General features: G+C 43.2%; 1 protein-coding gene across 8 annotated transcripts in view; it reads right to left on the reverse strand.

Moving 5' to 3' along the window:
* kdm6ba (lysine (K)-specific demethylase 6B, a) overlaps nt 1–13,300 on the reverse strand; it is a 110,030-nt gene that overhangs the window by 44,007 nt on the left and 52,723 nt on the right. Inside the window, exon 5 of one of the 8 annotated variants that reach the window (XM_078936268.1) lies at nt 10,361–10,400. The exons of 5 other annotated variants lie outside the window; for them this stretch is intronic. The gene's annotated coding sequence lies outside the window, so the exon portion shown is untranslated. Of the gene's footprint in view, nt 1–7,222; nt 7,382–7,517; nt 7,758–10,360; nt 10,401–13,300 lie in introns of those variants that run through there. 2 more of the 8 variants (XM_023965869.2, XM_078936270.1) reach the window with 2 other exon arrangements.

Raw genomic sequence — 13,300 nt, forward strand, 5'->3', positions numbered from 1 at the left:
AAAAGAGCCCTGTAGTAGTAATGTGTGCATACACACAAAAGTACAGTGGTTCCACGCAATATAACACAGATTACTTTTCATGGTCTCGCAATTTGCCAGACTTTTTTGTTAAATTTCTCATGTTTTATTTTTTTTAAACAGCACATTGAGTTCTGTATCCTGATTGGCTGTAGACCACTGTCAACCAACTCTATGCTGTGTCTCCTGTACAGAATGTGACCAGCTTGCCAAATGGACATAAATCTTTGAACGCAAATAGTGCGATTTTCTCAGTGCTGGACTGTATATTTGCATTTATGTTCATTCAATTGTTTTTAATTTTGAGAGTTTAAAGAAGAGGTAAAAATGTGACAAAAAAAGTTATGACTGTCTGGGAAAAGTGTATAAAGTTTGTAGTGAGGTGTTGTACAGCCTTAAAACCTCTATAATAACTGTAAAAAATAAAGCTAAGTACTTTGTGGATTTTGCTTGTTCCGGATTACTTTTAGAACGCAACTCCCTCAATAAATCAGGCAATACTATGGTATGGAGGTAACTTTCACACTTCAAGCGACTCTGATCTGCCTGAAAATGAGGGTCTTGATTCTAGTAAGTGAATGCTAAACTGTGCGGGTTTTTTTGCAATAGAAAATTGCAAAAAAAAAAATGTTTTTTTGAGAAACACAAACCAGCAGGAATAACCAATTTTCTTTGAACCCTCCCCCCCCTTTCTGTTTGTTTTTGGGAAATACCGCCCCCTACAGAGCACCTTTTGGAATTAACCGGCATCAAACCAAATTATGACGCAGTTTTATGACAGTCTGCACCCAATCAAATCAAGTCTGATTATGCAAGTGCGAAAATTCTAAAAACTATTCCTTTCTTGACATCCCTTTTTTCTTACTCTAATTCTTTCTGTCCTACAAATCAGACATCAGCTGGAATCCTACATATTACTAGTGGTGTTGGTTGCAGTGCTTGGATCTCTCCAGCTTCCCTGCCTGTGCCTTTCATCATGTCTGCTGCCCTCTTTGTCTTGCTCTAAGCTAATCATACACAGCTACATACACAGTATAGTCGCTGTGGTAGATATTGGCTTCAAGGCCAAAGCTAATCTGCTGGAGCCCTTTGACCTGGCATAATGGAATTAACCACCCAGGCCTTATCCTTCCTTTGAATGGGAAATCACTGCAAGCATTGATAAAGCTTAAGGGGCAAAAATGTGAAACAGTCTCTTTGGGAAATTAGAAGGATCCTTGCAGAACTAAAACACAAAATAAACACACTTCTAGACTCACTGCACCCAACTAGGAGAAATAACCAAAACGGACACAAAATTTTTGTGCCATATCGGCTCGTGTGTTCGTCCCAAGCTATGTTCACATCAGTCATGTGATGGAGGTTCAAGAATCTTCGTTTAGCCTATGGTGTTCACACTGAACAAGCAGTGAAAAAATTCTTCCTCGTCTTTTCTTTTTCTACCGTTTTCTAGCGCAAGCCTCCCCCTACAGTTGGAGAAGGCTTAGTTCGAAAATGTCGTAGCGGTCCAAAAATCGATAATCTTTCTCCAAGTTTTTCTTTCACAGCTCTATTCCGATATATTAGACTTGGTGTCACAGTATCCTGTCCAGGCACAAACCACAACTATTAGGGTGCCATTGTAGAACAGTCAACTTCTGATTGGAAAATTGAAGGTCTGATTCCTGCCTTGCCCGCCCATGTGTCCAAGTGTTCTTGGGCAAGATACTCAACCCCACCTTGCCTCTGTTGGAAGGTTGGTGCCGGTGTGCGGCAGCCGAGCCGCCACCAGTGTGTGAATGTGTGTGTGAATAAAATGAATGGGTCTGTGACTGCAAAGCGCTTTGGGCCTTCCAGGAAGATATAAAAAGCGCTCTAAAAGTATTTACGCCATTTACCATCAATTTCTCCTCCATGATCAATTTTCAAATGGATGGAACTTCTATGAATTAAGAAGGGACGAGATCCATACGTCAGTCCCAAATCCAAATCTCTGATCAGTCAAAGTTTGCAATGGTTTCACTTTCAGCACGTGTTCAATGACTACAGTCAACGGTTGTAGAAATCGGGGTAGCAACACGTGAATGCGAGAGTTTTGAGAAACAGAAAGGCCCATTTTGGACCAAAATGGGCCTTTCTGTTTCTCAAAACTCTCACAAAAGTCATTGCTTAAACATGCGTTGCCAAGGGCGGTGTGAACGTAGCTGTAAATGAATTGATATTAAAAGGGAGGTCATCCATACAAGACTACTAAATCCTTGATTGGTCAAAGTAGAGCCCAAAACAGGTCTTAAAAATGTGCGTATCTACGCATGACCGTGAGAGTTTTGAACATGGAATACTTTTCATTGACACTGGTCACTTGAACACACGGCGCAGAGCTGGTGTAAGCGTATTTTCAGAATGTGGTACCCAAAGTTGTGGATTTAGGTGGAATTGTGATGTCAGTCTGACTGAAGGCGTCTCAGGTTGTTGGCTGAACCTGAGCTGCTGTCCGCCCAGCTGCAACCCTTCTTGGCTCAGACACAACCCAGCCGCGGCGCCAGCCACCCAGCCGTCCTCCCCTCACCTCCACCCTAAACCTCCTCACCTCCCCCGTCTGCCCACCCCTGTTTTCGAAGAACCCTCCCCTCCCCCCTCCCTCTTCTTTCTGCCTCCTTTCTTCTTTTCTCGGCAGAGCACTCAATCACCCCCCCATCCTCCTCTGCCATCTCAGCCAGCAGTCCAATGAATGCACAATCTCCTCTGCTGTTTGTGTGTCTGTGTGTTGGGGATGGGTGGGGGTTGCCCTGGGGCTCAGGAGGGGAGGGGGAAAAGTGCAACATACATGCACACACACAAATTCAATCACAAATGCCCCATCCCCCATTTGTGTCTGTGCACATCTGCAGAGGACTGAAAGAGCGTGGCGGTGGTGTGTGAAGGGGGGGGGGGGGGTGTAACTCATCACAGTCAACATTTTTCCTTCATCAACAAAGAATACAAATTTTCTTACAGCTGAGTCTAGATAGCCCCTCCCCCAATCAATGACAGCGCAGATGAAGCCAACAAAGGCTTCAAATACTGACATTTACAACAGCACGCCATTTCCTTAAAGAACAGGTCAAAGACAAGCTAGCAGGTCAGAAGCAGTTTGAAAAGATATTCATGTTTCATGTAACATCATTTCAAAATATCAACAATAATTCAATCCTGTTTGTTTCCACAACGGTTCCCAAAGTGACCCTGAAAGTGACACAACCAACCAAACTTTGTCAATGCTGGAACATGGAAGAAAAGGTCGCAAACACAGGTTGTACAGCCGGACACACATTTGGAGGAAAAAGGTGTGCAAACTCTCTCTCATTGAAGCACATGTGTACCATCTAAATGGGATTCAAGTTGAATAAAATGCAAACATGGAAAGCAAAGAAAATCTATACAGTTTTGTCAACAGGGGGCGACACTAAGGGAGGGTTGCATGACGAGAGTAAATTAAAAAGAAAAATAGAGGTAACAAGCTAAAAGTCTAGCATATGCGCATCTGTTACACCTTTTTTCTGTCTTGTTAGCTCCATCCTGTCGACTCTTTGAAAATATGACACCTAAATAACTCGCTCTGACACACCATAACTCTTCGACTGTTTACACCATAGATGTAAATCAGTTCAATTCCATTTTATTTATATAGCCCAATATTTACAACAATATTCATCTCAATGGGCTTCATACCGGTGATTATTAAATCAGACGATGCAACACTTACTAACATTAAGTGTTGCATAACGGCGCAAAGCCGCTCTTCTCTTTGCGACAGAATCAACTGATTTATGTTGATCGCGTGAAAAACACCTGATTACTGTAAAGTGTTGCATATTGGCACAAAGCTTCTTCATAGCTTCAGAATCCACTGGAATTACGTCAACAGCAACGGTAGTCCAACGAATGCCAACACTGGAGCTAAAAATCTGGTGTTGGAGGGTAAGGTTTGAGCTTTGTAACTCTACTCCCCCTAGAGCCCAAAGAGTTGGGTTATCCAAACACTTGCCAATGGATCATGGGTATATACGGACATCGGATCACTAGTTTGAGGGAAGTACTAGAAAGCAGGATCAATAGTTAACATTGTCAGTGAATGGAACTATGACTGTGTTTGATTATCCTTGAACCTCCAAGTTACATTCTTGATGAATGAAAATATTCTCGGTACATACTTTAGCTTTTGTTGACTTGCACCAGTCTAAGAATTTCCCTTCTAGCAGCACAATACTAATGCCACAACTGCCCCTCTTAATCACGACCACAGTTCAAAGAAAAATCCACAATACAGAACCAAACTCTACTACATTATTTCAAGTACAAGATGTTATGCCTCCACTGTAAGGTAGTAGCAGAAGCAATAGTGATAATCTGTGTGCCAATCATGTGCCCAAAAAAACCAGAAAAACCAAAAGTAATATCATGTTTGCAAATTGACCTACAAATAAGAAAATACCTGTCTACCACAATCTTAATTTATTTAGAAGCGCGTAAAAACGTCATACGCTAATTTTGTAACTTCACTTTCAAAACTTCTGTGCGTCTGTTCGTAAACATGTATAAGACGTGTAAGAAATAGCATGTGTGGGAAATAAACAACATGCTGCTGAAGTCCTCCATTCATACTCCACAAGCAAAACAAAACAAACACTAAAACTAATCAGATGGGTTCATTAATTGTGGGTACACACCAAGAAATATCAGCTTTTCTGCGAGAAATCTACGATTGTTAATCTGAATTTGTATTATTATAAAAAAAAGGAGAACTGAATCGGCTTACATGGTTACCCAAAAATAAATTAACTAAAGGTGTCAGAAATTGATCCAATATTTTGGTTTTCATGCACTCACGTTTAGTCATTTGACGCCTCGATTTGGTTTGTATATAACCAAATCCTAAACCAAACCAAATTGGTTTGTATAAAACCTAAAGGTGGCAATCAAGCAAAACTAGGAAAATTGCTAAAGTGGGAAGAAAAAAAATCACTATTACAGGTAAAGAAGACAAATATCTCTACAATCGCCTGTCAACTCAGGATTGAGATTTTTCATGTAATCGGGCTCAGCGATTTGAAGCACTGAAGCTTTGTTTTGGTTCATGTGAAACAGTTAAAAGCAAAACGCATCTTTCGTTGCCATATAAGCAAAAATACAGGTAAAGTAGACAAATATATCTTTACAATCACCTATCAACTCAAGATTTAGATTTTTGATTTTCATGTTATTGAGGTCAGTGGTTTGAAGCTTTGTAGCTAGTTCGTGTGGAACAGTTAAAAAACGGTAGCGTGTCTTCTCTTGTTATAATAGCAAAAATATGACAATTGCTAATGTTTGAAGAAATACACAATGTAGACAACCAAATCACTACGATCATCCATTAACTCAAGATTCTGATATTTTGTAATCTGGCTCGGTCATTTAAAGCTTTGAAGTCTCATTTTGCTTAACGTGAAACAGTTAAAATCCAAATGCATAACAGCGAAAATATTGGCGAAGTAGACAAATATCTTTAGAATCATCTAATAACTCAAGATTTTGCTTTTCAATTGGGATGAGTGATTTAAAACTTTGAAGCCTCGTTTTGATTCGCCTTGTCTTTTCTTGTCATAATAGCTATAGTAGGACAAATGCTAATATGCAAAGCATTTCAAGTAGGCAGATATTTCTCTACAATCATCCATCAACTCAAGTTTTTTAACTTTTTTGTATTCATGACTGAGTGATTTGAAGCCTCGAAGCCTCATTTCACTTCCGAAAAGGAGCCTATATTTGCTTGTCACAAAAGCAAAATTATGACAATTGGTAATGTGCGCTGGAAAAAAGCACCTTTGACAGGTAGACACATATCTGCAAACATCCATTAACTCAAGACTTTGCAGATTTTTACTCTCTTTAGCCAAAAAAAATTGACAAAACTTCTTGCAACAAATTTTGTGAAACAATTGCCTTCCTTCGCTATGAGCGCAGAAGCCCGTCATAAATAGGGCACTGGATGGCTTTGATGCCATCTCCATGCCGCTGTGGTCACATACTGTACTCTCCATTCTGCACCGGCAGCGGCAGCGCAGTGTAAACAGATTAGCGCAGCATTAGAGCCGGCTCTGCCCCCTGTACAGTGTTTCCTCACTGAGCAGGGCTCCGTTGGACGGAGAGCACACAGCTATGATGTATTGCAGTCCACAGCAGGCGACCCCGGCTGAACCGCTACAGGCACGCCACAGCTGGATAATCGCAGCTGGACAGGAAGTGGAGGAACACACAAAAGGCTAAGAACAAAAGAATAAATGGAAAGTGGGGTTTGGGCGAGAAGATGCTCCACTTCCACTGGTAGTCAACTAATGAAGAGGAAGAAACAGGAAATTCCCAGGCGGTGGTGGTGGTGGGGGTGGAAAGAGTGGGAGCAGCAGCGGCAGCAGACGGAACCTGGATTTTTGCCTTGTGTGGAAATGTGGCGTGCACCGGAAGCGCGAGCGCCGCGCGGATCGGCTTACAGTAGTGCCATGCGTTTTCTGCCGGGGCTTTTATTCTTGAAATGTTTGTATTGGCTTGAACGCAGGGGGCACTAATTAGGACATTAGGGGGTGGGGGTGGGGGGTTGTCTGAAGCACGCATGCCCCGTCCCACACTGACACCAACATTAGCTCCAGGCAGATGCTGGCACAAGTGTTGGGTTTCTCACACGCTTGCACGGGGGAGGAGCGTGCAGACACCGAAAGCCGGCTCCTTTGAGCCTTTCATTTATCAGTAACACACATGTTCAAACGGGTGCAAACCACAAACACAACTGCTGAACACGCCGATAACCCCCCCCCCACACACACACACCAACACACTGATCCTTCCTCCTCCGGCAGCAGAGTCACAAGACGGTCACTTGCTTATTTATTGATGGAGATTAAAAAAGAAAAGAGACAGAAGTGAGCGCATAGGAGTTAAGGGACTGAGCCCCCGATCCAGAGTATTCTCCCCGTGCAAAACTTTGAGCGGCCCACAAAGACGTACACCCCCCCCCCCCCCCCCTCCAGCTGGAGCACACAAGCTCCCCCTTTGTGCAGCATTCCTCACACCTTTCCAGCCCCCCGAAAAGCTCCAGCCTTTGCCTCCCGGAGCTCGCCCGTCCATCCGCAACTTTTCCTGCCGCTTTTGTCTGCAGACCTACAGCTGAGAGCCGCCGTGGACAGGGTTGGGGGGGGGAGGCTCGTCTTACCGTGGCCAGGAAGGGGGGGGGGGGGGGACGCCGGAGTAAAATCCCCCAAAAAAAGGCTTGCTGATCGGAGCCAGCTCAGCAGATTCCCACAGCCTCCTCGGCGCTCCTCTTCCTCCTGCCTGCTCTCCCAGCTTTGTGTGTGGATTTTCCCTTTAAACTGCACAGGCTGCCGCCTCCTCCTCCTCCCTCCTCCTGCCCCCCCCTACTCCCCACCTCACAGAAACACACAAAACACTCCTGAATATGACACAGTTATGAAAAGCATGTCTTTCTATGCATTTTTCCTCAGTCTTACTTTTTTGTGCAGACACTGAGAGGGGAGGGGGAAAAAAAAAGGTTAGAAATCCTGTCTGCAAAAATAAAAGTCAAATCCTCCTGGTCTTCTCCTCCTCCTCCTCCTCCTGCTTCTCCTCTTGTCTGTGTTTCTCCTCCTCCTCACAGTCTCCTTATATTCTATCTCACTTCTTCTTTTTCTTCCCCCTCTCACTCAAACAAAGAAAGGAAAGAACAGAGCAGGCGCACAAACACAGACATATATACAACACGCTCGCTGCTGCTACCCCCCCCCCCCCCCCCCGCGCGCCTCCCCATGATTCTTTTTTTTCACTCCCTGCCTTTCTCTAAACAGCACCTCCCCCCTTCGCCGTCCCTCCCTCCCTCCCTCCCACCGCCTGATCTGGCCTCGATTCGTCTGCCACCACTTTCTCTCTCTCTCTCTCTCCTCCCTCCCTCCTCCCAGTCAAACAGATGGGATTGGGGAGCAGAAGGAGCCTCTGTGTTCGCTCCCCACCTCGGTTTCTCCTCTTCATTAGCGTGATGTAAGCCTGATGGAGGCACGCTCTGACCCACAGCCAGCACGCCGTCTTGATTGCGACGACAAAAAAAAAAAAAAAAAGATAATCCATGCAGGTGCAGATCAGTCTTTGATGGGGGGTCGGGGGGAGGAAACGTCTTGCAGATGTGAATTTATCCAACACCCCAGATGTGTGAAGCAGGCAAACGTGCCGAAGGAACAATGCACCAGCGACTTGTGGGAGAGTTTCGGTCTTTCCTTGACTTTTGTGCAGATGAAGTTAAGTGTTTGATCAGATTCACCAGCTTTGTTTAGTTAGATAATTACTACTCAGACTTCTTCTGTGTACTTTGGCTGCATTTTTTCCCAAATACAAAAACAAATAAACAAACAACTCAAGATGTGCTTCGCTAAGTAAATTCTGGATAACAGTGTGTGGACTTTCTCCACAATTACACATGGAAATTGTAGAAATGTGTGTTATTTCAAAGGAATCCACCAAACTTCAGTATTGAAACAGGTTTAAAAACAAAAGTACACGATGACAGGTCAGTTCACCAACTCACCACTAGGGACTTTGTTTTCAACGAGCAAATACAATTCCTCTATAGCTACGTTCACATGGAAATGCGTGTTCAAGCGACTACTTTAAATGAATAGTCTAAATAAACGTGAATGCGCAATTCAGGCCTCCGCGTTCAAAACTCCTTACAAAAGTTTATCCGAGTGTTTTCAGGTTCTACACACAAAACAATTGGCCACTGAAGTTAAAGCTAAACCAGAGCAATCTTGGACCAATCAGCGACTCAGATTTGGTAGAGACGTATGGATGGCATTTGTTTAAATGTACCCAAGTGCCAACCATTTAAAAATTGATCATGGAGGAGAAATTAATCTTTTTGGTTTGTACCCAGATGGAACTAAAAAACACCAATTCCTTCATGTATTATGCACCGCTTCAACAGTTCGGTCCAATCCTCTTCCAACTACAGGCAGCGGAAATGCTGTGACAAACTGTAACAAAAGAGCAAAAAAAAAGATCTCCTCCATGCTTATCCTGCTTTGGGTTCACAAAAAAACCATTTAACACATTCAAGAACACGCGTTACATGGCTGGTGTGAACGTAGCATTAACCCTTTAACGCCAGATCATTATGTACAGGGTTCACATTCTTCGAACCACCATAAGTCTTAGACCGTTTACAGAATTAACACAATTCTAACTGATTCTGAGGTAAAGAAAAGCTTTGATATGCAAGACTTTACACCAGTTAAGTTTTTAGGCAAACAACATCAATCCGTTGATTCTGACATGGAACTAAGTGCTTTTGGAAAACATAGTCGTACATGGAGCTGGTCGTTTACTAGTGGATCCATCAGAATGGGGCGGAGCAGGGAGCCCAATGTGTTTTTACAATCTTTTTTGAACTGCATTTTTTTGTCTGCTCCTGATTCACGAATTAACCCTTGTGCTATCCTAGGAACTTTAACGTTGGGAGTTGGGTCATCTAGACCCACTAGACCAGGGGTGGGCAATTCCAGGCCTCGAGGGCCGGTGTGTCTGCATGATTTCCAGATACTCTTGCCCTACTCATGGCTGATTACCTGGTTCAGGTGTGTCCAGCCAATCAGAACATGCCAGAGCAGGGTATGCTGGAAAACATGCAGGACTGCGGCCCTCAGTGCCCACCTCTGCACTAGACAGTGCGCTGAACCATTTTTTCTTCAATGATTTGTGATCTTCACTGGTGTCCATGGATTACATGAAATCTTTCCACCTTTATCCACCTTTGTCATGGTAGGGAGAACAAGGGTGGGGTCATATGGACCCCATACGATAGCACAAGGGTTACAAAAGGGTTACAAAAACGAAATACTGAGAAAAACAATTTTAAGCTTAATTTTCCTAATGTCCAGTATATACAGTATATACACGAAATACCAGCAGCCAAGTGGAAAAAAACGAGCTGCTGGATAACCTCCATTGTTGCCCAATTGGCGGCTGAATAAATACTTTTTTGCCCCACTGCATGCCATCCATCATAAAAAAAAAGTCACAAGAACATGTTAAAAACACAATTTTCATCAGAGCGGGTCTTTAATTAGACTAGGGCTAGCTTGTTTGACAAATAAAGGTAACAAACCCTGAATCAAACCTGCCAGTGTTTATTCAGCCTAAAAGTCACTGAACGGGGCAAAGTCTGAGTTACTTCATTCTGCTGTTCAACTTCATCAGAACCACCCGTCATGGAGGTTGCAGGACACAGTGTGGACTTCTGCTCTAAGCATCATATCCGTTTTCTTGGTTACTCCGGTGATGCTTCTCAGGTGGGTGTTCACCTTACCTTGTGACAAACTAGAGTTCCTGAGCAGATCAATCCACATCTGAGGGGATGTCAATAAAAAAAAAAAACAGTTATACCAGTTCAGTTCATAAGGATATCACTATTAACATGGAGCAAAGCCTTTTGTCTTTGCAACTATAACAGAATTTTTGTAACAATAATTCTGTGACTTTTCAAAAATGACATTTAGAGAATTTGTCCTTTAAGCATTAGTTGGCCTTTTTTTCTTCTGTGCCCTTTACTAAATGTCTTGGTACGCACTACTGCAGCTACAACAGACGCAGAGGCTACATTTGAGACTCTCAGTTTGAGGGTGTGAAGCGCCTTCCCGGCATGTTGGACAAAAAACTGCTCACAGAGATCTGTCCTTCTGCAAAAAACACAGATCCCTGTTGTTTTTGCTCCAGATATGCGGAGTAATTCCAAAGGCGGGAGGTGCAGTCGGACAGGACGTGGAGTGGTAGAGTCAGTAGATGGTGGCGGTACAGAGAATACAGAAATGACTGAGGGGGGGGGGGGGGGGGGGGGGGAAACCTGCTGGACCACCAGCAGACATAATCAGCAGGAAATATATGCCTCCACCTTCCATGGGCGGCTTCACCTCTGTGCAGGACTCCAACAGCAAGCAGCAGAGCGCATCATCAGGAAGTACAACAGCAAGTAACCAAATAAAGCGCCAACCGTCTCATGTACTGCGCCTTGTGATGAATGCATTTCATTGCTGCTGTTACAGCTACAGATGCTGCTCTCCTTATTGTTCACCGCTCTGATTAGAACTCTTGCAAAAGTCCTGCAGAAGTTTGCAACCGTCAAGCCTCGTCACTCGGGAATGTTGGTAGATGGGTTTGCAGCTTTTTACAAGACTGAAGCAAGTTTTTTGGCAGGTTGCTTTATATATAAACTACCCAGCAGGGCCTGAGGAAGGACAGGCTGATCAGCTGAATCAGCCTGTTCTGGCTAAGTACCGAACATCAAACCGAACTGCAGCCTTTCTGAAAGAACAGAACCAAATATCAGCTACAAAACTCAGACCGGCTGAGCAGATGGGAATGTAAACTTCCATATGTCCTAAACATTTAGCCCAGCCTATCGGAGCCTGAGCAGCGGCGAGGGCGTCAACCGACCAGAACGGCTTTCGATCAAAATGAGTGCAATAGTGTGTGTTTGTCCAGAGCAAGCTTTACATGAAAACCATTTCCTCCATCGGGCGTTTGTTGTGCAACAGCTCAATTTCTCCAAATGAGCATTGAACTGTTGTAGATTACAAAGTGCTTTACACGCACCCAACAACACAGCTCACTAAGCGGATACTTTGTCAATTTTTTTTATTTATTCTGGATTGCCTGGGGCAATGGCTGCCCAGTAATTAAGCCCCTGCAAAATACAGAATGAATCAGCGCTCACGGCTACCACCTGAAGTCTACTCGAGTTGCCCCGTGAAGCTCTTCTTACTTCTTTACCTCATTTACATGACAGAATGGCACCGACTGGAGGGGGAGGGCAATAAAAAGACATGGTAAACGACAGAAAGGTACATGCTTCCAAAATGTCTCAGTGAACGACGAGAAAACGTCCAAAGAAGGAAACATTTTGAACAATTAACTAACTAAAAAAAATGCTCTAAAGAAATGAGTAAATTCAAAGATCCCAGAAAAATCCCATCCCGCTCTGAGATAGAATGTCGTTAGAATAAGCTGTAGACATCGGGAAACCATTTACCATTTACCAGCATGAAAGTTCAGGGAGGCAGTAAAGGTATATACAAAATAACATACTTCTATTCTGTTGGAGTCTGATTGAAAAACACAAAATGCAGCATAAAAGAAGCTGAAAATGGTTGAAATGCTGAAATCAAATTCTAAAAACTGAAATAACAAAAGTACTGTTCTCTCTTTTTTTTAGCATAAGGTGCACTTAAACGATTGGCAATGATCCGTCTGCCTAATTATTCTGGTTGTTGAGGTAGAACCAACCATCTGTGGTACACCAGGAAATTAAAAAGATAAAAATAGTAAATAAAGATGAAGAAAGTGGAAGCGTTTAAAGATTTTTCTAATGTTTCATGCCATGTTTACTCATAAGATATAAAACTGCCAATTAAATACTAAAACGTGCGAAAGAAAATACATTAAATGTTATAAGAGGCTTTAAGTATGTTTTCTAGCGTTGGTTAAGGTTTTTAAATCTATTGTGAAACAAGGATGTCATCAAAACTATACAGTACGATTGAATAGAAGTGATTTCAATCACGCATCAAAAGCAGTATCCGTTGCGAGTACCCTATAAGTCTTGCCTCATGGTTACAGTACACTGTACCGGCGAGTGTATGACACAATAGCAAGAAAAAAAACAAGACATAGCAGGATCTCAATCTCAATCTTAGCAGCTGATCAGAAGGTGCGGAGAAAAGGGAAGAGCGGTCGATAAAGTGGCACGTTACATAATTTTCTCCTCAAATTGATTTATCGCTCTGCTGATTTGGCCTGCAGCCGGCGTTGGATAGCATTTGATATATTTAATCTCTGACTCTGAGAAAGGTTGACGTAATGCAAGAAGACAGAGGGTAACTGATAGAGAAGGGTTCAAAGAAACGAGGAAAGTAGAGAATTTTGTTCTAAATGATGCAACTGAAAAGACGGAAACAATAAGAATAGATGAAAACAGAACAAAGTGAAGAACGTTCAGACAATTAGAAACAAGCTTTGATGGAGAAGAGTGTGAGCGGTGACACACGCCGAATGGGGGGGTGCATAGGCACATGCAGCGCAGGTAGGAAGAGATACAAAAAGTGTACAGCCTGTTGCTGCTCTTATCAGTAGGATTACATAAGAGCCTGGAGCACTGGGCTGAGCAGCCAGACTTACTGGATCTACAGCACGGACTGGGTTAGCTGTTTACAGAGCACAAACGCTCGTATTTGAACATTTCACAATGGGAACA

Source organism: Oryzias latipes, chromosome 18 (genome assembly GCF_053564925.1).
Source record: "Oryzias latipes strain Hd-rR chromosome 18, Olatipes_Hd-rR_3.1".
Lineage (NCBI taxonomy): Eukaryota > Metazoa > Chordata > Actinopteri > Beloniformes > Adrianichthyidae > Oryzias > Oryzias latipes.